This window comes from Dermacentor andersoni, chromosome 4, assembly GCF_023375885.2.
Source record: "Dermacentor andersoni chromosome 4, qqDerAnde1_hic_scaffold, whole genome shotgun sequence".
In the NCBI taxonomy this organism is placed as follows: Eukaryota; Metazoa; Arthropoda; class Arachnida; order Ixodida; family Ixodidae; genus Dermacentor; species Dermacentor andersoni.
This window is the reverse complement of record NC_092817.1, coordinates 83,923,564-83,943,600: the sequence shown is the minus strand read 5'-3', so window position 1 is coordinate 83,943,600 and position 20,037 is coordinate 83,923,564. Positions and strand designations below refer to the sequence as shown.

The following is a 20,037-nucleotide window of genomic DNA, read 5'->3' as shown; positions in this document are numbered from 1 at the left end:
CGACTGTCGCCTTTTTCGTTTGAAGGCAATGCTGTGTTACTACAATGACTAAATATATATATATATATATATATATATATATATATATATAATCAGTAGAAGGAAGAAAATTAATGTTTTCAAATAAAGCATAATTAACGTGCTCGCCATTGTGCTCCACTGCATTCTTTCCTAATGGAAAGTAGCGTAATGCGGATGAGCGTTACACCCTGAACGCTCGCTATCTACAGCCGATGGAAATTCGAAGCAGCACTACCGAATTTTTGATCCTCTACCATGCGAAGTACAACGAGGCCATACACAAGACGCCCTATCGCAGATCAGCTCATGATTTATCCTTTTCCGGCTGCAGTGTAGTTCTCGATCATGCTACGAGAGGTTACTGCGTAAATTGAGATGTTACAATCAGTAATTACGCGAAATAGGCAAATGCGAGGAACTGAACACAGGCGTTCAACTGAATCCTGGTAGACATTGTTGCACGCTCTTATATTGTGATTGCCGACGCTGCAAACAAAGCAGACAACACGGATCTATGTCTGGCAGTCACGCGGCAGTTTTTCAGAACAGAACATTTGGGAAATGCGTACTGACTTCTAGAGAAAGACGGCTTTCAGCAAATCCATTTTTGTCTTTTACGTGCAGTTATAACCCTCGCCTTGACACCCGAATGCCTAGGTTCGGAAACATTCAGCGCATAAACCGTCATGCGTATAAGACTCACTCCGACACGCATACGAAACGCGTGTGCGCGCGTTCTTTCGCCGTGTCTACTTTACGCTTGAGGCGGTGAATTTTCGCCGACTGATACCGGCAACATCGACAACTTGTTCTTGGTTGCACGAGTACTAGCACACCAACGGACAAACATCTCTATTGGTCCCTTTTGTTTTCGTTCCGCTAGTTAATGTTATTCCCGACGCTCGTTTTCGTGTCGTATTACGTTTCTTTGTCCGTTTCGTGATAGGAGCTGTAATCATGCGCAACACGCAAAACCACACCTAACCCAATACGGCGTGCGGGGCTCCGACGGAGCCAGCAGGTGCTTCGACGTCCGACGTCTTGACGGAACAGATTCATCCCCCACCCCAGCCTCCCAAGGGGTCTCCACCCTCTTACAACCTCTCCAAAGCGTGCCGCGACCCGGAAGCCGAAGGGAAAGTAAGCGAAAGTAGCTAGTCGGTCGAGAAAGCGAGACGCTGGTGGGATGCTGGTGTAAGGGACGGGGGAGGGGGGGGGGGTGGAGGGAAGAATAGAGGCGGCAGACGGTGAAACGGGCTTATCGCCATGGGCGCGTCTCTCTTTGGAGACGCGACGGCCGCTGCTCATGCACAAGGGGGGGGGGGGGGTTGCACCTTGTGCTCTGCGCGCCGGCGCCAGCAACAAAAGCGTGACTCCGAGAGATTGATGAAGCCGGCGCGCGAGCCCCTCGGGGCACGCGACCACCGCCGCCGCCTCATAAACACTCCGGGCCGCTTTCTTGCTCGGAGGAAGAAGCTCGGAGCGCAGCTCTGCACTGGGCGTATCGCGTGCCTACTGGTCGGCCGGACGTACGGTGGATCTGCCTCTCGGAGAATAGCGCCGAAGCTGCGGCGCTTATACGGCTGAACACCGTGCCGCCGCCGCAGATGGGACGCCGGTGCCGTGCCGTTGTCGCACGCCCGCGTAATTAAGACAGAGTCCGGCCCTTCCTCGACGGTTTCGCACTGCTGGGCTGGGGCCATGGGTTGAGCACTCGACTAGGCTCTCTCTCTCTCTTCGACTCGAGTGCGACTCGCACGGCACACAAAGTCCGATGAGATAAAAGCCGGCGGGCAAGCGCGAGCTCGCAGTTAATTGGGATCCGCTATCTGGGACTCAGGCGTGCCCTGCCCCGCGTGCGCGGGCCTAATGGAGCTGCAGGTGGCCTTCGTGGAAGCACTGTCATGGCTCGAGGTTCTGCAGTGGCATGTTTTCTTTTTTGTTTTTTCTTTTCGAAGTCATGGTCGGCGCGAGACGCCCTGTTTGCTCCGCGGTTTTGTAATTAAAGTAACGCGGTACAGCTTTACTCCCTCTTCGACAAAGTGTGCTAAGTAATAATAGAGAGTACAGCCAAGGAAAGGCGCAATACATGCAGTTCAGCGGCTACGAAGTGCATCAATCTGACACCGCACGGCGACAAGATGTGGACACTCCGTAATAATTAGTTGGGAAATAATTGTCGCCGACGTAATGTCAAAGAACTGCATTCTGGGTATGAGAGACTTGGGGATATAGTTAGTACTCAACGTACATATGAAGCGTACACATGAAGTACACAAATATATCCGCCGAGATATGGGCCTATCGAGCAGTAGACAGCAGCAGCAGCCACTCCGAACATGGGAGAGTAGGCAAAGAAAGCTTCACTTTAAAATTGGACAGCACAGGGCTATCACCACAACTAAACCAAATCAATCAATCAATCAATCAATCAATCAATCAATCAATCAATCAATCAATCAATCAATCAATCAATCAATCAATCAATCAATCAATCAATCAATCAATCAATCAATTTTTATTGTTACATAAAAATACTTGACAGATAGAGGTATACCGATCCTTTAGTTTCTGTCTTCCCCATCTTTTATTGCACCCGCCATGGTTGCTTAGTGGCTATGGTGTTGGGCTGCTAAGCACGAGGTCGCGGGATCGAATCCCGGCCACGGCGGCCGCATTTCGATGGGGGCGAAATGCGAAAACACCTGTGTACTTAGATTTAGGTGCACGTTAAAGAACCCCAGGTGGTCGAAATTTCCGGAGTCCTCCACTACGGCGTGCCTCATAATCAGAAAGTGGTTTTGGCACGTAAAAGCCATAATTAAACAAAAAAATCTTTTATTGCGCTGGCGATTATATGGACACCCCAGGCGCATTTCGGCCGCCGCCGCCGTTGCACGCGGCGTCCCCCTGATGTTCCGTACATAATATAACTGCGATAACATCGTGGCTGCACGCTGTATGCTTTGGGTTCGAAGGAAAGCATTCGATAGTGAGCCGAGGATGGTGGCTTGATCTCGCACGCGCAAGGGAGGAAGGCGGGGAGGAAGCGCACCGTCTTCCATCGTGCGAAAGGCAACAGAGCTGGGGCGTTCCAATCTGGCGGCGGTTATGTATGGCGCTGCTGAGCGCGGCCACGCGGGTCCTATCCTGAAGCCGATGTGCGATGGGTACAGAGTCTCGGTGCACCAGCGACAGATATCTCCGTGTGCGTTGTTCGTGTCGCTTTGTTTGCGTTGAAGCGAGAGGCAGCATGAAGGTAAATTCGCTCGCTGCTGCTCTCACTCACGCCATCGTTTTAGTAGCGAGTATTCGCGGTCGTCGAGTGAGATGTGTTTATGTTTGCCTACGCGCGCGTGACACCATGCATGTTAATTTACTTAGACAACGAATGTTTACAGGTTTATACGGCCGATAAAGCTACTATATTTACTTCGTATAGCGGTCTAATAAATTGCTACCGTAATCGATGTTTCTCTCTTCGGGCCAAACTGCGACTGTTTTTTGTTTTAATGCACAGCCTCTATGTTTCCGAACATGCACAATTTATGCTCCTCGAGGAAATTGTATTGCGCAGATGATATACACTGAGTTTATTGCGCTTCTGACACAATGTGGCGCTGATAAGTGTTTACACTCGCATGAAACAGTAAAATACGTCGTGCAAGGTTAATTTGGCACTTGTATACATTTTATAACACTTTCTTTGTCTACGCATATCACCGACGTAGCACCACAGAGGGTGTCTTTTATTTATTTTTAACAAATATTTCTCTCTATGTATATCTCTCTTCTAATGTGCTTTAGATGTGACTGCAATGACTGCTGTAATTTTGTTCTAATGGTATTTTACGTTATTACCCCGACCTGTGGCCAACCGCCTTTCGTGTCATGGCTCATACCACCATAGTGGGTATGAGCTATGACAGCTCGGGCTACGAGCTCGGGCCAGTGGGCATGTGCTGTTAGAGAAAGAGGACGGGGAACAAGGGTCAGCGAGGATGATCAAGGCGCTGGGCGTCGTCGCCTCGATGGCCCTGTTCCTGTTGCTTCAGGGAGGCCACCTGTCAAAGCACGGCCAGGGACCCTCGGGGTCCCTGACCAACCAACTGCCGTACACCATGAGCGTGGATCCAGTGCGCCCTTACCAGGCGCCCGTCCACTACATGCGCAACTTCCTCGGACGCCTCGAGTCCCGACCGCGGGACATCAACTTCTTCCTGGAGCTGGCGCGGGAACCGAACAGCTTCCTGGACATCCTGGGCAACTACCAGCACGGCATCAGCTCGGTTGTGCAGGTGGGCAACGCTATCCTGGCCGTCATCGCCATAGGCGGAGTCGTCGTCGTGGCGGGACGATGGGTGGGCTACTTCGACGGAGACAGCGAAGAGGAGGTGACGCCCTCCTACAAGACCGCGCACACGGCCACCATGGCAGTGATGCTTCTGCTGGCCGCCGTCGTCTTCGTGCTCGCCTTTTTGTTGTATGAAACCAGCAGCGACTTGAACTCAGCCATCGACTCCCTGCCAATGGTCAAGGAAATGGCGGCTAGGGATCTGGCCGCATTCGTGACGAACACCATCAACCAAAAAGTGGCCGACGCCGGGTGGAAGAAGCGCCGCCACCTGGACGAGCTCGAGGGCGACTTCAAGCAGGCGTTCAGCAACTTTATTGAGACTCGCATGCAAGAGGACCTGATGCTGCGCAACGGGCTCAACGTGACTGACTGCGCCGAGAGCGTCAAAGAGATCGGCATGCTGTTTGTGAAGGATGGAGTCAAGTCGCAGGGCAACCGGCTGCTGCGAGCCAGCAAGAGTCTGGCGCGAGTGAGCGACTACCGAAAACAGCTCTGTGACCTGGTGGCCAGCAAGGTGGACAAGTCGACGTCTAAGGAGAGGAACCAGGCTGTTAAGAGGCTGAAGAAGCAACTTGACGCAAACGCGAAGCTTAAGGCGGAAGAGGAACTCAAAGAAACACTGAATGGCTTGGACAGAGCTTTCAACAGGCTGATGACGTACGGCTCGAGAACCGGCTGGTGGGAACGATTCCGATCCTCTACGCTGTTCGGGCTCGTGCCCGTGTTTTTCCTTTGCACCATCGCCGTCATGATTCCGTTCATCGTGATAGCCTTGACCCAACAGGACTTCGACGAAGAGGCCGAGGAGACGAACAAACGATTTAAGGTGGCTGGCTCGGCCATGGCGTACTGCGCTTTCTTCCTCTACGTAGTTGCCGTGCTAGCACTCTACGTTGCCCTGCAGGTGTTCCCATACGGCGCGGTCGGCGAATGCTACCTCTGCAACTCCTATCGACAGGGGTCGTTCAAGGTTCTCAACATGCTGGCGGTGCGACTGTGGCCGCTGAACGAGCGGGCCTCAATTTTCCGCGGCGTACACCCGAGCGAAATATTGAGCAAGTGCAGCCACGGTGACGCAACGCTAGCCGATTTGGGAATTCCCAGCGAAGTGCGCGAGGACATGGACGCAGCTACTAAGAGCACGAGGATCCCCTTGCTGGACTCGGAGACTTTGAAGCTTGCCCAGCGGATGCCTTCTTTCCTCGTCCACGATCGCCAAGTGGAGAAGCTGCACGGCGACGACGTCAACGTGACCGTATTCATCAGGACGCTGCGCGTGAGCCTCTCCAAGGAGCGCGCCCTCACCGATGGCACGCGCCGCACGGCCACCGCTTTCCTGAAGAAGCTGGACAGGGTCGACCTGAAGGACGCCGGCGAGCGCCTGGCGGCGACCAGCTATCGCCGCATGCTGCTGACGATGCTGCCCAAGTACTACACGCAGTACCTTCACGGACCAACCATCGACCAGCACATCGGGAGCTGCGGGCCGATCTACAACGTCGTGGACAAGACCATGAGCGCCACGTGCGACGGCTTCGTCGACTCGCTCCTGGCGTTCGTGTTTTTCCTCGTGGTGACGGCCATGGTCTCCACGCTGGTGGCGGTAATGGCGGCGGCCAAGAAGAAGAAAAAGAAGAAAAGCAAAAGCAAAAAGAAAAAGAAGAGCAAAAGCAAGAAGAAGAAGAGCAAAAGCAAAAAGAAAGGTAGCAAGAGCAAGAAGAAGAAAGGTAGCAAGAGCAAAAAGAAGAAAGGTAGCAAGAGCAAAAAGAAGGGCAAAGGAAAGAAGAAGGGAGAATCGTCCGAGTCGTCCGGTTCCAGCGCCGCCGCTACTAGCGCGTCTGCTTCTCCGTCCAAGGCGACCACGGGCTCGGGTTCTATGAAGACGAGCGCCTCGCAGCCGACGCTGATCCGTGTCACGAGCACCAGGACGGAGGACACCCTCATGGGTCCCATGGACGAGGTCGACTTCGTGGAGATCCGGCTGCCCGCGGGCATGGTGCCCAACGACCCGGGCGCGGCTGTTGCGACAGTGGGTGGTCCCGGAGCGCCTCCGCCTGCGTAGCCTCCGGTGTGACCCGGCGGCCGCGGTCGTTCTGTTTTCTTGAACGGCGTGCAGCGAGAATAAGAGTCTTGCGTTACTCTTCCTTTATATTTACAGCCTCGACGTCATTTTTACGGCGCCAGTCATATCCTTCAATTCTAAACACGCGTCACACACATAGAAATTTCTGTGGTGTGCGTTCCGTCCTGTTTTTGAGGGGGCCTCTTGAGTAAAACAGCGTACTTATTCAGTACAATGTATCACCAACCTATCGTCATTGCAGCCCTACTTGCAATCATTCGTACCGAAAAAGAGACACACACTTATGCAGTGAGCTTTCGTTTCTTTTCTACCTGCCTGCAATGTGCTGCGTTACGTGAAGCGATAGCATGCCTGCAAATCCATATAGAAATATGCTCCTTAGGAAACGTCATGTGGTCCTTATACTATATACAGGCTGTTTTTCTTTAGCTGCACCAAATTTTTAAAATAAGAAAAATATAAATCACCGTGACGTTATGTTTACCATTCGAGTGTACGGTTTCGCAGCATCTAGATACAGAGCGACTTCCGCAAATACGTGCATAATTAGCCAAGTTACGCTAATTTACTTTCTAATCATCAACAAGAGGTGGCTACAGCAAGTGAGTACATTGGGGCCCGTCCTCGACACTACCTATTCCAACGAAATAATTTTGAATAGCGGATTTCATGTCGGAGCTACGCAAACAATTAGTTTCGCTTTGCAGGCTTCTTGAAACCGAAACTGGCTGGAAAAAGAGCGTCTGTGTCGTCGATGTATTCACTTCTGTACTCATTTTCTGTAGCCACCTATTGTTGATAATTAGAAAGTTAATTACCGTAACTTCGCTAATTACGCGCGTAATTGCGAAAGTTGCTCTGTATCCAGAGGCTGCCAATCCGCACACTCGAATGGTAAACATAACGTTACCGTGATTTATATTTTTCTAACTTTACAGATTTGGTGCAGCTAAAAAAAAAATACGGTATACAAGGATACCATAAACAGCTATTTCTACCGGCATTCAGTCCATAATCACTCAGCGTCCCTTATCACCCGTACTACAGCTGCTAATGTATTTTTTTTTTATTTCTCTTGTTTTCTTTGTGAAAGCTCAACTGTTTCAATATGGATTATGAATGTTGTATAATGAAGTCGTTAGTTTCAAGGCTCGCTGGCAACGCCGTTAAAATGACGAGTACCGCCGACTGGCCGACGACCATTGAAGCCACCACAGCGGGTGAGAGATATGAGATTCAGACATCTTTCACACAAATCTCAGTATATATATATATCAAAACGTTTATTTAAAAGAAAAAAAATGCAGAAAGCGAGTGGGTGGAGCCCCTAGTACAGGGCCCCACTGGCTTGAGCAGTCCGCCGTGCTTGGTCGAGGAGCGCTAGTTGCATCTCCCCATCCTCGCTGGCGAGCCAAGTCTCCCACTGCTCCCTTCCGGAAAGTTTGCCGGCTACTTTTGGTGTATTAATTTTGGGTGGCCTGTTCTGGCAGTCCCACGTAATGTGGGCGAGAGTTGGCCGGCATCCGCACCAAGGACAGCGAACGCTGTACAGCGTTGGGTGAATGGCATTTTTCAAATAAAGGTTTCAGTGGAATACCTATAAAACGGGTATCTGTAAAAGCATTATGATGTATATTGCATCAACGCGAAGATGGCGCTGCCACATTGCGCAGTTAAGTAGTCAGCGATGATTGGTACGAGTGAAAATTGAGATTTGTCAAGTGCAAGTCACGGAAAGTTTCGCTTGAAGTTGGGAGCAACGTTTAAGGCAAAAATTTTTCAAGAGAAAGAAGCTCTATTTATCGGAAAGCAGAGATATTTTCCGGCACGCGCATGACCGCCAGCATCCAGCCGCAGCAGGATCTGAGCACTGCTTAGAATTATGTTGCAAAATTTAACTTCTGATATGCCACGTTCATACTATATTAGCATAATGAATGTTAATCGTGTGGCCGACTTTGCAGCAAGAGATCGCTTTACTGCCCCAGTAAACCTCGAAGCCGTCAAAGTCGTGGCGCTCTTAGCATGCGCAAGCAATCCGCACTTTTGTACACCGGAGCACGTTACAAACCGATGATGCCCACAGGAAACGACTGCGGTGACCCTTATAAATGGATGTCATTAATAAATGCCTCTATACGAATAGGCATATAGCCTGCCCATAAGCATACTTACGATCTGACTACGTTTTTAATATAAATTCACATCCAGTAAGAAAAAGTTCACACTTCTTACTTATTTTCCCGCGTTCAGTAATAAAGTAGACAAGTGAGAAGACGCGCGGGGTATTCGCCGCAGAAGCCGACTAACATATCTTTTTCTTCTCTTGTCGTCGCGGTCTTCTCGTGGCTTTTAGTCGGCGCATGCGACCGCTGGAGCCGAGAAGTTTTGTATTCGGGACGCCATGTGTTCGTTACTGGCGCGCATTCACGGGCTCCGACCGCTGTTTCACCGCATCTCTTCCCGCGCTTTTCTCGCTTTCTTTCTTCTCCTCGCCAGCATCACGCCTGGCGCACAAATGCGCATCCGAAGTCCTTGCTTTCGCTTCTCTGCCACTGATGGTGCCGCGCACACTTCGGGCTGCCGATCGCGCAATAGCAGCGTCGAAGCAATCCACCTCCCAACCTTTCCTCGTTTTTTTTTACTTTCTATCTTGAGCAAAACAAGAAGAGAAGCCGAGAGAACAAAAATCGGGGCCCGCGCCAGTAGTCGGGTCGGCAGCCGGAGCCAGGGAGTGGAACCCGCCCCGGCGCACAGTGCGAGCGGCAAGAGCAACTAATTTCGAAGAACGCATTCCGATTGCTTTCGTTTCGAGTTGGCTGACTCCGTCCTGCTGCGCTGTGCTATTCTCTTCTTCGGGTTCGCCCACTCTTCTCGTTCCGTCTGTCTCTCACGCTCTCCACTTCTACAGCCCGCGCCCTCCCCTTAGTTTTCCTTTTGGCCCCGTTCGCCCATTCAGTATAGCTATTTTCGATTCCTTCTCTTCCCCGCCTATGGCGTCTTCCACGCTTTGCTTTCCTTCTAGCTCTCTTTTTTTTTTTGCCTCCTTCGCTCCTCACTTTTGGGTAGCATGCCGGCTTTTCTCTATTTCCGCGCTTTGTTTCCCGCATTCTCCTTTCCTCAACGAAATATAGAGCAAGGAAGAGATATAGAAACAAGCACGGCTTCGCAATAAATTGTGGCGACGCGGTCGTCTCTCCGAAGAAAAAAAAAAAAAGGAAAGGCGGTTGCACGCCCGAGAAAAGGGAAAGCAATCCTCGAGAAACGAATAAGGATAAGAAAGAGATTCAAGGTGATCTAAGCGCGAAGCTGTCTATAGATTCACCCTCAGCTGGTTTTCATTGGCTCTACGAACGCCCACCTTTCTCTCCCCTTTATTTTCCCTTATGCTTTCTTTTCGTTCTGCCTACCCGCCACCTCCCAAGCAAGGTCTCTCTTTTTTTTACGGCGACGCACTTCGAGCGTTACCTTTTCTTCCGAGCCTTTCTTTTTTCTCTTTCTTCTTGTCTCACATAGGAGCGCATCCGCCTTCATCCCGAGGCTTTGTGCACTTGGCGCGTTATTCGAACTTATTTCAGTTCGAACTCGTCGGGGCGCCCCTGGTGCATCCTCGATCCGTGCCGTATTGGCTTTGTCCCGCGCCCACCCGGGGAACATAGAGCGAAGAAGAAACTTATCCGATGCTTTTTCTGGCTTCCGAGAGTGTTTGGGTGCGTTCGACATGCACGCACGCAGACTCCACCACGCGCCTGCACACACTCGTGCACGCACGTAGACACACACACACACACGGCATCGTGCTACGACACCCTCCATCCTCCGGTACCAGAGGGAAAATTTATTTACGCGCGAAGCGGCGCGTAGTGGGTGGGTGCCTCTTCCCCCTCCTCTGGCCGGGTTGCGGCGGTCGTGGTGTGGGCACTTCGTCCTAATCCCTCCCTCCTTGCGGCAACTGCGCTTCGCTGCCAGCCTGCACCGGTGACCGAATGCCGAGCTCGCGGCCGCGACGCTTACTCCGATACCCTTTCCACTTCGCCACCTACGCGCGACGACCGAAAAACCTCTTCGCCGACGCCCTCCCTTTTCATCGGCCGCCGCGGACCCTCGCTCACCGTTCCCACCCGACCTTTCCTTCGCCCGTGTGCCGAACGATGCTGTGCTCGGCTCCGCCGCATCCTTCTCCATTGGAGGAAGGTTCCCGTTTCGCGCTCGCCGATGTGGTCTGTTTCGTCTGCTTTCCTTTTCTCCCTCTTTCGCGCGCGCATACGCACACACGCACTTTGTCTGTCGTGCCATTTTACACTGGCAGTTTCCCTGTTGAATTCGTTGCGTTCGGGTTGTATTCCTTTTTCAACCAGTGGCAGTGGTAACTGTTTTTTGTTTTGCTTTTCGGCCCTCTGTTTGCCCCGTCGAGAACATCCTCGCACTAGGCGACTCCCGACACGTGCGCGCTCAATATTGAGTCGAATCGGAATAGGATTGAAAAGATTAGGTTTGAGCGGTAAGTTTCGCGTATACAAAGTGCGCGCGTCGTATCGGGACCTCCATTACCTAACATAACCTAATCTAAGCTAACCTAACCTAACCTACTATGAGTGGTGCAAGGTCCTCTTAGAGAACGCTCTCCACGTTTAAACGAGGTTTATCAGACAAAAAGGGAGAATACATGTAAGTGCACAAAGTTCGGCACTGCACTAATTCAATCCGTAACGACAGTGACGCAATAATTACCCCACTCACGCTCATAAGCTAAGCTTCGTGACAGTATAAAAATGCAGACGGGTTGCCAGACTTTTGAGTTTTGCAATATCAGTAGCTAGCGTGTTACGAACGAAAAATAAATAGTCTTTCGTAATGACATCTAGCTCAACATATAATTTAGGTCGGGTGTACGTCGAGAATTAATTCGCCTAACGTTTTCATCGATGAGCAAATCGCTCCAGCTGAAATAAAAAATAAAAAAAAAGTTTATTCTCGCCGAGGAACATTAGTCAAATCGCAATCTGGAGAAAGCTAAGCTAAGCTAAGCCCGTGCATGGAGGGAGGGGAGGGGCAACTGCCTCGTTTCGACACCGCTGAACACTTTGTCGGAGAACTGTAGACGCAGTATTTGCAGGTTCGTTATACTTTGGACCATACTTTTAACGTTCAGTTTAGACGTAGATCATTGTGACATACTGGCACGTGCCAAATTATAGTTAGGGGAAACATGCACAAGAAAATGTTTCTTTCTTCTTCAGTATAAAAGATGACGTGGTGCCCCAACCAGGGAGGGTGCCCCGCCGTCTCTCGCAGCCACGATTCTCGGCGTAGCGTATACACGCTCGACCGGCGCTCGGTTTACGGTGCGCTGGAGAGTGAAGACAAACTCGAGTCGCGTCACCAGCAACTGGCGGTCGCGCGGCGAACGCCGTAATGCGCTGCCCTCTATGTATCGCTGCTTCCACATGGATCGCTCGCGCCCCATTAAACCTCGGCAACTGCCGAGGCGTGCTTTGTTTCGCGTCGCAATTGGCCGCACGGCCCCGGCGTGCGCTGCGCCTGCCGCTACGAAGGCGGAGGCGGCGGCTTCGAGTTGTTTCGAAAGACACGGCCAGGCCGCTCAGATGCAGCAGCTATATAGCGCGGTGGTTGCTTTTTTTTTTTTCGGTCGTCGACGTCGAACGCAGCGTTTAATGACGCCGGCTTGAAAGACGAGAGGTGAACAGTCGGACCCGTATAAGGGTGGGGTGGAGAGAAAGAGAGTTGTGGGAGGGGGGGGGGGGGGGGTGGATTGTCTGGAGGCAGAAACCGAGCCGTGTGGAGGCCGCGAGTGGAATTCCGTTCCCTTTTCTGCGCACTCTGTCTGCTGCTGGCAGGACTGCGTTGGCTAAGTATTGGCGAGGCAATGGCCACGTCGTTACTCGTGCGGCAGCTGGAGGAGCTGAAACTCCGCTATCCGTCTCGGGAGGTCGAGGATCCGTCGTAGGTCTCAGATCTGGGAAGTGCAAGGCAGGCGCGCGCGAAAGCAAGCGTGAAATGTACCGCAGTTGGAAAAAAGAAAGGCAGACCCCACAGAGGGCGTCTGGTTGATGCGCTTAGACAAGTCTATTTATCAAAGTGTATCGAAAGCACGCGCGAGTCGCTGGCAGAAGAAAGCGAGCGAACTGAGCTTGGTCGTATGTCTTCGAAGGTTGGTCGTAGTTGGCGACCGTGACCAGAAGCGAGCAATAGGCTCAGATGGAGAGAAAGAAGAGAGGAAAGTCAGGAAAGGTTAACGAGACAGTCATTCGGTTTGCATACCCTGTATGCAGGAGCATTGAGTTTCCTACAATAATTACTCGAGGGAACTCTGGCGCAACATACAGGAACTGCAAGCGTGGCGGTCCATCCAGCATGAGAATGATGGTTATTACACGAATTTTTCTAAACTTCGTCCTTCAGGCTTCAAACGTCTTGGTGACCTTGCGATGCCAGCCAATCTTCAGAAAAAAACAGGTATATTTCGTTATATATGAAAAATTCACAGTGATTTCACTTGTGCGGAGAGTCTTATTGCCTTCTGCGGGTTTAGAAAGATAAGATCGCTTCGAAATTTAATCCAATCATGGCAGATAAAACGTAGTAAACAAGGTCACAATAGCGTTTGAAGCCACAAGTACGAATATCAGACAAATACGTGTAGTAACCATCATTCCCATAGTCGGTAAAGATGGCAGCACCAGTGCAGGTTTTCGATTCGATGTCTTAGATGCCCGCCTGTAGTACGTTTAGTTGGAAACTCTATGCACAGGAACAAGGGGACATAGTTCCAGTGTCTCCATTGCTATGCTACATCCACCCACATTTCCAATGCCAGACGGCAACTGTTCAAGGTGAATGCTGTTGCATGGCCGCTTTATCTAAGCGAGTTTATATACGCAGTTGGCGACCCTGTAAGCGCAGCAATGGTGGATTAAAGCAGTGCATGTTCCAATCGCGTCCGTCATTATCCTGTTCAACCGTTACATTTCAAGAGACAATAGCGACGAAAAGTAGGAGAAATAAAAAAAAACGGAGGAAAGAAATTAATGGGCAGTGAGAGAGAGAGAGAGCACCAGTTGCACGCACACATGAATATGCGCAGCAAGCCTATGAACGACTTGAAGCAGTGCAGTAATTCTCTCGTTGCTTTCCGCATGAGGGAATGTGGCTAGGCCGTGGATCCGAGGACCTTCAATTTTCGAAAACGGTCTTGAGTGCAGCCGTTTGATGCTTTCCGGATGCTGGGAGGGATCGAAGTTAAAATCGAAGGCACGCTATTCGGGCATTGTGTCGCTCACTGTCCTCAGAAGGCGTTTTGCTCTGAGCTAAAGTTACAAACACCAAATTCGTCATCACCTACATCTCGCCGTTTTGCACATCTCGATCAGATGTCTTGGAAACGTTCGCAACCTTCCTCCTGGCCACCTTTTTTCTTTAGTATATTCCATTATTAAATTAACTGACAGAAATCGCATCCGTACCTCTCATAACACACAGACAGGCATAAAATGTTTATGGTTGCTCTCCATCATCTTAAGCTTTTAATTTTTACTTTGTTTACAAAGGTTTCCCTAGAGAGACCTGTGGAGTATTATGACCATGTTTGTCGTGCTCTGTTTTATGCATAGGAAGTTTCTTGTGACAGTTGGCTTGAGTTCAACCGAAATACTATTCCATTTTCACGTACAAACGCTTCCCAAATCAGGTTTCATCGATTGCACTGGCTCTGTGGCTATGGCGTTCCGTTGCTGAGCACGAGGTTGCAGGTTCAATTTTCAGTATCCACGACCGCTTTTCGCTGGGGGAGAAAAAAAGAAAATAGCGCTCGCGCACTTAAATTTAGGTGCCCGTTAAAAGGACAAGGACTCAAAATGAATGCACCTTCGGTATCGCTCCTGTCAGGTTACAAGGACATAAAACTGCAAAAGATAATGAAGACAATGTGCACTGCTCTGATTTTCTGAAATCGACAGATTGTAAACTAAAATAACAAACGCTTGTTAAGTAGCTGAGGAATACAATCAACTATATAGCATGTACATGTTGAAACATTAGGCAGTAACACTATATAGACACCTTTTACAACAAGGCTGCATAGGGCTAGCCGATCCGTCCGTCTGTCTGTCGCCTGTATGCCCAAAACTCTTCCGTTGAAACCCCATGCGCATGCGCGAAAAGAAAAGACAAAAAGACAAGCGCGCGATTAGCTGCCCCAGTAATGACGTCGTTGCTCTCCCTCGCAGCCGAGCGCGCACGCAGCAGTTTCTCTCCGGTTCCAAAATGGGTAGGCCACGCATCATACGTACTCCTGAGGAGTAGGCAGTTTTCGATCACCAACGCCGCGAGCAGAACTGGGAACGCGCTTGTCTTCGCCGTGCCGATTCTGCAGCCTGTGCACAAGAACAGGCTCGTGCAGCCGAGCGCAAGCAGCAACTGTGTACTGAGGATTCGCCAGCCTATCAAGCCGTCGTTTAATGAACCGTTGAGGTTAACCCAGTCATAAACACCGGGGCCGCTCGTTTCAGCTTCGCTGGTTAACCATCTGTACGGAGCGTTTGGGCGGTAATTTTTTTATGTCACTTAATTATCACCCTTGTTCTTATTGAACAGCTAGGTCCTCGGCTTCGACAATCTTGATGCCATGAGGTAGCATACGAGTGCCATGTTGGCTAGAGTAGTATTGACTCCTGAGGTCACGCACTACAGGGCGCCTTTGGTTGAAAAGAGTTGTCATGTCCGCTTCTATGATCGGGAGTAGCGTTGGCTATCACTTCTATAGTACTACATCTAGTAACAAACAAACAAACAAACAAACAAACAAACAAACAAACAAACAAACAAACAAACAAACAAACAAACAAACAAACAAACAAACAAACAAACAAACAAACAAACAAACAAACAAACGCACACGCACGCACGAAATTTGACGAGAGGGATGCCGCCATGGTGGCTTAATGGTAGATCACCGAACGCACACCACGTACGGATGTGGGTTCAGCTCCCGCCTGCGACAAGTTGTCTGTTCGTCTACTTTAATTTCCCCTTTCCTTATTATTATGGTATTTTACTCAACCACGACATTTTCCACACATGATTTGGCTGGTTTTAGTGTCTGCTTGCTTCATGTGGTCTTAACTAACAAGAAAATCGGGCCCTGCTGTTCCGGCCTTTCGATTCTTGTTCGTGGACCTGAAAGAAGGCGCTCTAACGGGCTGCGCATTCAATAGGCGCGACGCGAACGGCGACGGCCGGCGTTGAGCGATGAAGCGCACTCGAGAGCCCGGGCCGCGCTCTTTCCGCGCCGACGCCCAAGAAACCCGTGATTAACGCCACATGTCATCAACGCGGCTAACGAAGATGACCGCGCGCGCCATGGCACGAGTACGCCGCCACCTTTGGTTCATTTGCGACGCGAGAACCGCTCCGCGAAGCCGTGCGTCCGCAAGCTGCCTGCGAGAAGCGAACGAGAAACGGCGCCTCAACAACGCCCCGGATCCGAGCGATGCGGACAACAAAGTCCGCGTCGCTCCCGGCGCAGAGCGTGACACTCGTTCGCGATTGATCGCGGAACGCGACCGTATCGGCTCTCGTTAAAAATGCGTCTCGACTGTCCTTTGCTTTATTTCCTCGCTTCTGCGCCCTTTGACAACGCAACTGCGAGCAGTTCTGGCCTATACCGCGAACGGTGTTCTAGCCACTTCTAACGAACCTAACCTGTCGAAAAATGCTCTCCTTACACACGAAAGGAGAGTTGCACGGAAACGGTGTTTTGTGGAGGAGGGACGCGAAAAGGTGGTTGACGACGTTATGATAACCGGGTATTCAACCTGCCATTTAGGCAGCAAGCAATACTTACTGTCTCTCGTCCTTCTGCATACTCCTAGTTCCGGTTTCCAGGGACCGCAACGAATGATAAAAGGCAATCTCCCACAGCCGCGTTTTTACGTATAAGCCTACAGAAGAGTAATTTGTGACGGTTGTGGTGTTGAAGAAAGGTGCCCGAAAGTTGGCGTGCTAAGTGATCCCCACGTTAACCCGCGGAAAAACAGCCTCTTATGGTAACTGCAGAGCGACTCAGTCGCAAAAATGACAAGAGCACGCATCGTAAACCACGAAAATGCATACTGGATCGAAACAGTGCACCTGGAAAACCGGTGATCAGGATGTGTCTTGGCAAAGTACTGGGTTCGGCCGTATGACATGCAGTCGACTGCAACTGGTGGAACCATTTTCTTCGTGATGCCAAACCGATAAGATGGCAGGATATGCACGAGCCGTGCCCCATTCTTACTTAAGAAAGTGATAATCCACGAATGATAAGTGAAGCCACAAAGTAACACATGGAAGGAGCGTGACAGAGAAGAAAGGAGACGCAAGAAACCCGTTTGATCTTCGCACCGCGTCGAATGCGCACAATACCCCCTGGAGCCGACGCCCAAGAAACCCGTGATTAACGCCACATGTCATTAACGCGGCCGTCGCCAATTAGCCTCTCGACAGCTTTACTTATCCGTGAGCGCCTCAAAAGCATTGCAAAGTGCAGCGCTTACCTTTTTACCGACGGGCAAATGCAGAAGGAACCTAGATGGAATGGTAGGGAGGAGGGAGGAGAGGACGCAGAGAATGGGTAGAACCGACGCAGTCCCGAAACGTGTAGATAGCAGTCTTGGCACTTTTCGCTAGCAGTTCCCAAACAAGGGGGGGAGGGGGGAGGCAATGCTAGACACAACAGCGGTTAAGAGGAAACGCGATAAATCTAAATTGAAGGTTGGGTACGCCTTTGCCATTTCTGCAAAATAAACACCATGCATATATGTCAAGCGTACAACGTTACGTATGCAGGGCGTGCAGAAGCAGAGCCGCTAGCAGTGTGTTCAAAGGGGCTGGTACATTCATCTTCAGTGTTGCGCTGTTCCTGTTCTTATTCTGCAGAGCCGCATTAATTATAGCGCACCGCAGGGTCTAGGCGACACTACGGAAGCGGTCGCACGTCAAATCAACACTTCTCTACCACCGTGGTAGCTTGCCGCTCGAGGTCGGGGATTTGATCCCGACCGCGGCAGCCGCATTTCGACGGAGGCGAAATAAAAAGCGCTCGCGCACTTTGATTTAGGGACACGTTAAAGAACACCACGGTACCAATATTAATCTGGAGTGCGCCACTACGGCCTGCTTCATTATCCGATTGTGGTTTTTCCATGTACATCCCCATAATTCAATTAAAGTTTAATAATTCTGCCACTATGCGATGTGCCATGTGGGGCAACGACAATGCTCAATCCACTCTGAGGTTATGAAATTTGGCGCACAACAATGCCTCAAGCAAACACGTATGCCTGTGTGTTCTGTGTACTAGCAGACAAAGAGCAGTGGTGCACGAAAGGTAACGTTTAACATCAGCTCATCGCTCTCGTGTTGACTGAACGTTGAAGAAATTAAACATTCGCCGTTAACATCACCACTAATTATCGTCAATAAAAACAAACAGCACAGAAAGCTTCGCTTACATCGATTCCCACAGTGTGTGGGATCTGCATAATTTTTTGAGCAACAATTGCTAGTGAGTCGTAATTGTGTGAATCATAATCTGACAGGGGCTATGTGCTTAGGCGGCGCACTCATGCTAGAAATCATGAGATTAGTGATGTCGTCGGGGAACCATTCGAGCACTGTGCGGGCAAATAAGCTGACGCTCCTCGTATTTATCAACATGCATACCTACCAAACTGTGAACCTTAAGATTCATAAGTTTCCCCAAACGCGACAAGGTGGAGAAGGAGGCAATAGCACGCATATTAAAGAAGTTTGCCCTGAAATACATACACAGTACATGCTGTACAGGCCATGAGAACCATCCTTTGTGCAAATAAAGGTCTTATTCATTCATTAATTAGCAATATCTTATTCTTAAGTGCCGCACACAAGCAAAAACAAACTTGGAACAGTAGATACTAGCAAGCAACATGGCTTTCTCTTCAGTGAATTTTCGGTTGGCAATTCCGCCTGCTTCGGGAAGTTGCACTAATAAACTTTTTCGAAAGAAGTACCTACCACTCTGGGGGCATATAACAGCTTGTGCTTCTCCAACAGGGTGGCGCTGATACCGTCACATTTCTTTTTTGCATACATATCTTGTAACCTTGCCTCCCCCCCCCCCCCCCCCCTCCCCACCATCATCCTTGTCTTTGAACACGTTTAAAACCTTATCGTGGACAGAGCTTTCTTTTGCGTAAAATTGTCGAATGAAACTAAATTAGTAAGTTTTACGAAAAATTCGGGAGATACGGCAAATACGCCCGGGTGTTTTTCTGCTCACACGGCAACGACCATAAGTGAAACGACGATGTGTCGTCACACTGTTCAAGTTGCTATTTTAAATATGGTATACTAATCTAAGGATCCCAGGTAAATATAGACGCGCCGTGGCCACTCCTTGCTCTCTGTTCCTCTGTGGCAACCTACCATAAGATACCGATCAAGCCCCCCTCCACGTGAGAATAATACAGGAAATGTTGGGGAGGGCGCCCTTGTTCGGAACTGCCCCAAAATTCAAGACGGCGGCCGAAAATGTTCACCCCCTTCCTCTTTCCGAAAGAAAAGCTGTTGTGCACTGTAATTTAAAATCTTTATAGAAGAGCACTCTTTCTAACTGCTTTCGAAGCCGTCAAAAGAATCTTCCGAGTCTGATCCGAAAACTAGCCGTAGCCAATCTCTTTGCAATCCTTCGCTAACTTCTGGTGCCACGGTCAGAGAGGCAGCCATGCAGCTCAGTATCTTCGGAACGGTCGCGTGTGTTGGAAAATCCGCGCTGTTTGAACGAGCGTGCGACCGTCTCTAATGTGACAGTGGCCCATGCATCGGACACAGTCGAGGACAACCTGCCGCGAGGGATTTCGTAGGTTGCCTTTCGGTGTTCTGTCTCTTCTCCTCATGAATTTTTTTCCACGGCACGCCGAAGGTTGGCCTTAAATGGCCTTTTCCAAAGCACATCAGCTGGCTGCAATAGGCTTGTGAAGCCTGCAAGCACGTGCACAACGACTCTGTCGGGCTATATTAAGGCATCCTTTTTGGCCTGTGCCTTGTGAATTGATGGTTGGTCCAGCACCAGCACACACCGCACGTCATCGCTATTTGGTCCCGACACCCTTGTCGTCATCCATTCGTTTTTTAATGTGGTGAGGCGAACATTTGCTACGAATTAAAAAAAGTTGACTGTCATCAGATGTCACTTTAATGAAGCGTCGTTACTCTCCGCCTTGAAAGCAAGCAAGCAAGCAAGCAAGCAAGCAAGCAAGCAAGCAAGCAAGCAAGCAAGCAAGCAAGCAAGCAAGCAAACAAACAAACAAACAAACAAACAAACAAACAAACAAGCAAACAAACAAACAAACAAACAAACGAACAAAAACCTGGTGCCAAAACCACAATCTGGTCATGAGGCATGCTGCAGTCGGGGCCACCTGAGGTTGACCCCATGAGGTTCTTTAATGTCTCTTGAATGAATGAATGAATGAATGCTTTATTTAGACAATACATTGTCTGGGATGTAGGGGCTAAAGGCAGATGCAACTGC

At 50.0% G+C, this 20,037-nt stretch overlaps 1 protein-coding gene and 1 pseudogene across 1 annotated transcript in view; one reads left to right on the top strand and one right to left on the bottom strand.

Moving 5' to 3' along the window:
- The window catches only part of CARPB (Carbonic anhydrase-related protein B), a 246,824-nt gene that overhangs the window by 92,512 nt on the left and 134,275 nt on the right, over positions 1-20,037 (top strand). The gene's annotated exons all lie outside the window — the stretch shown is intronic.
- Positions 19,113-19,940, bottom strand: LOC140217048 (uncharacterized; annotated as a pseudogene).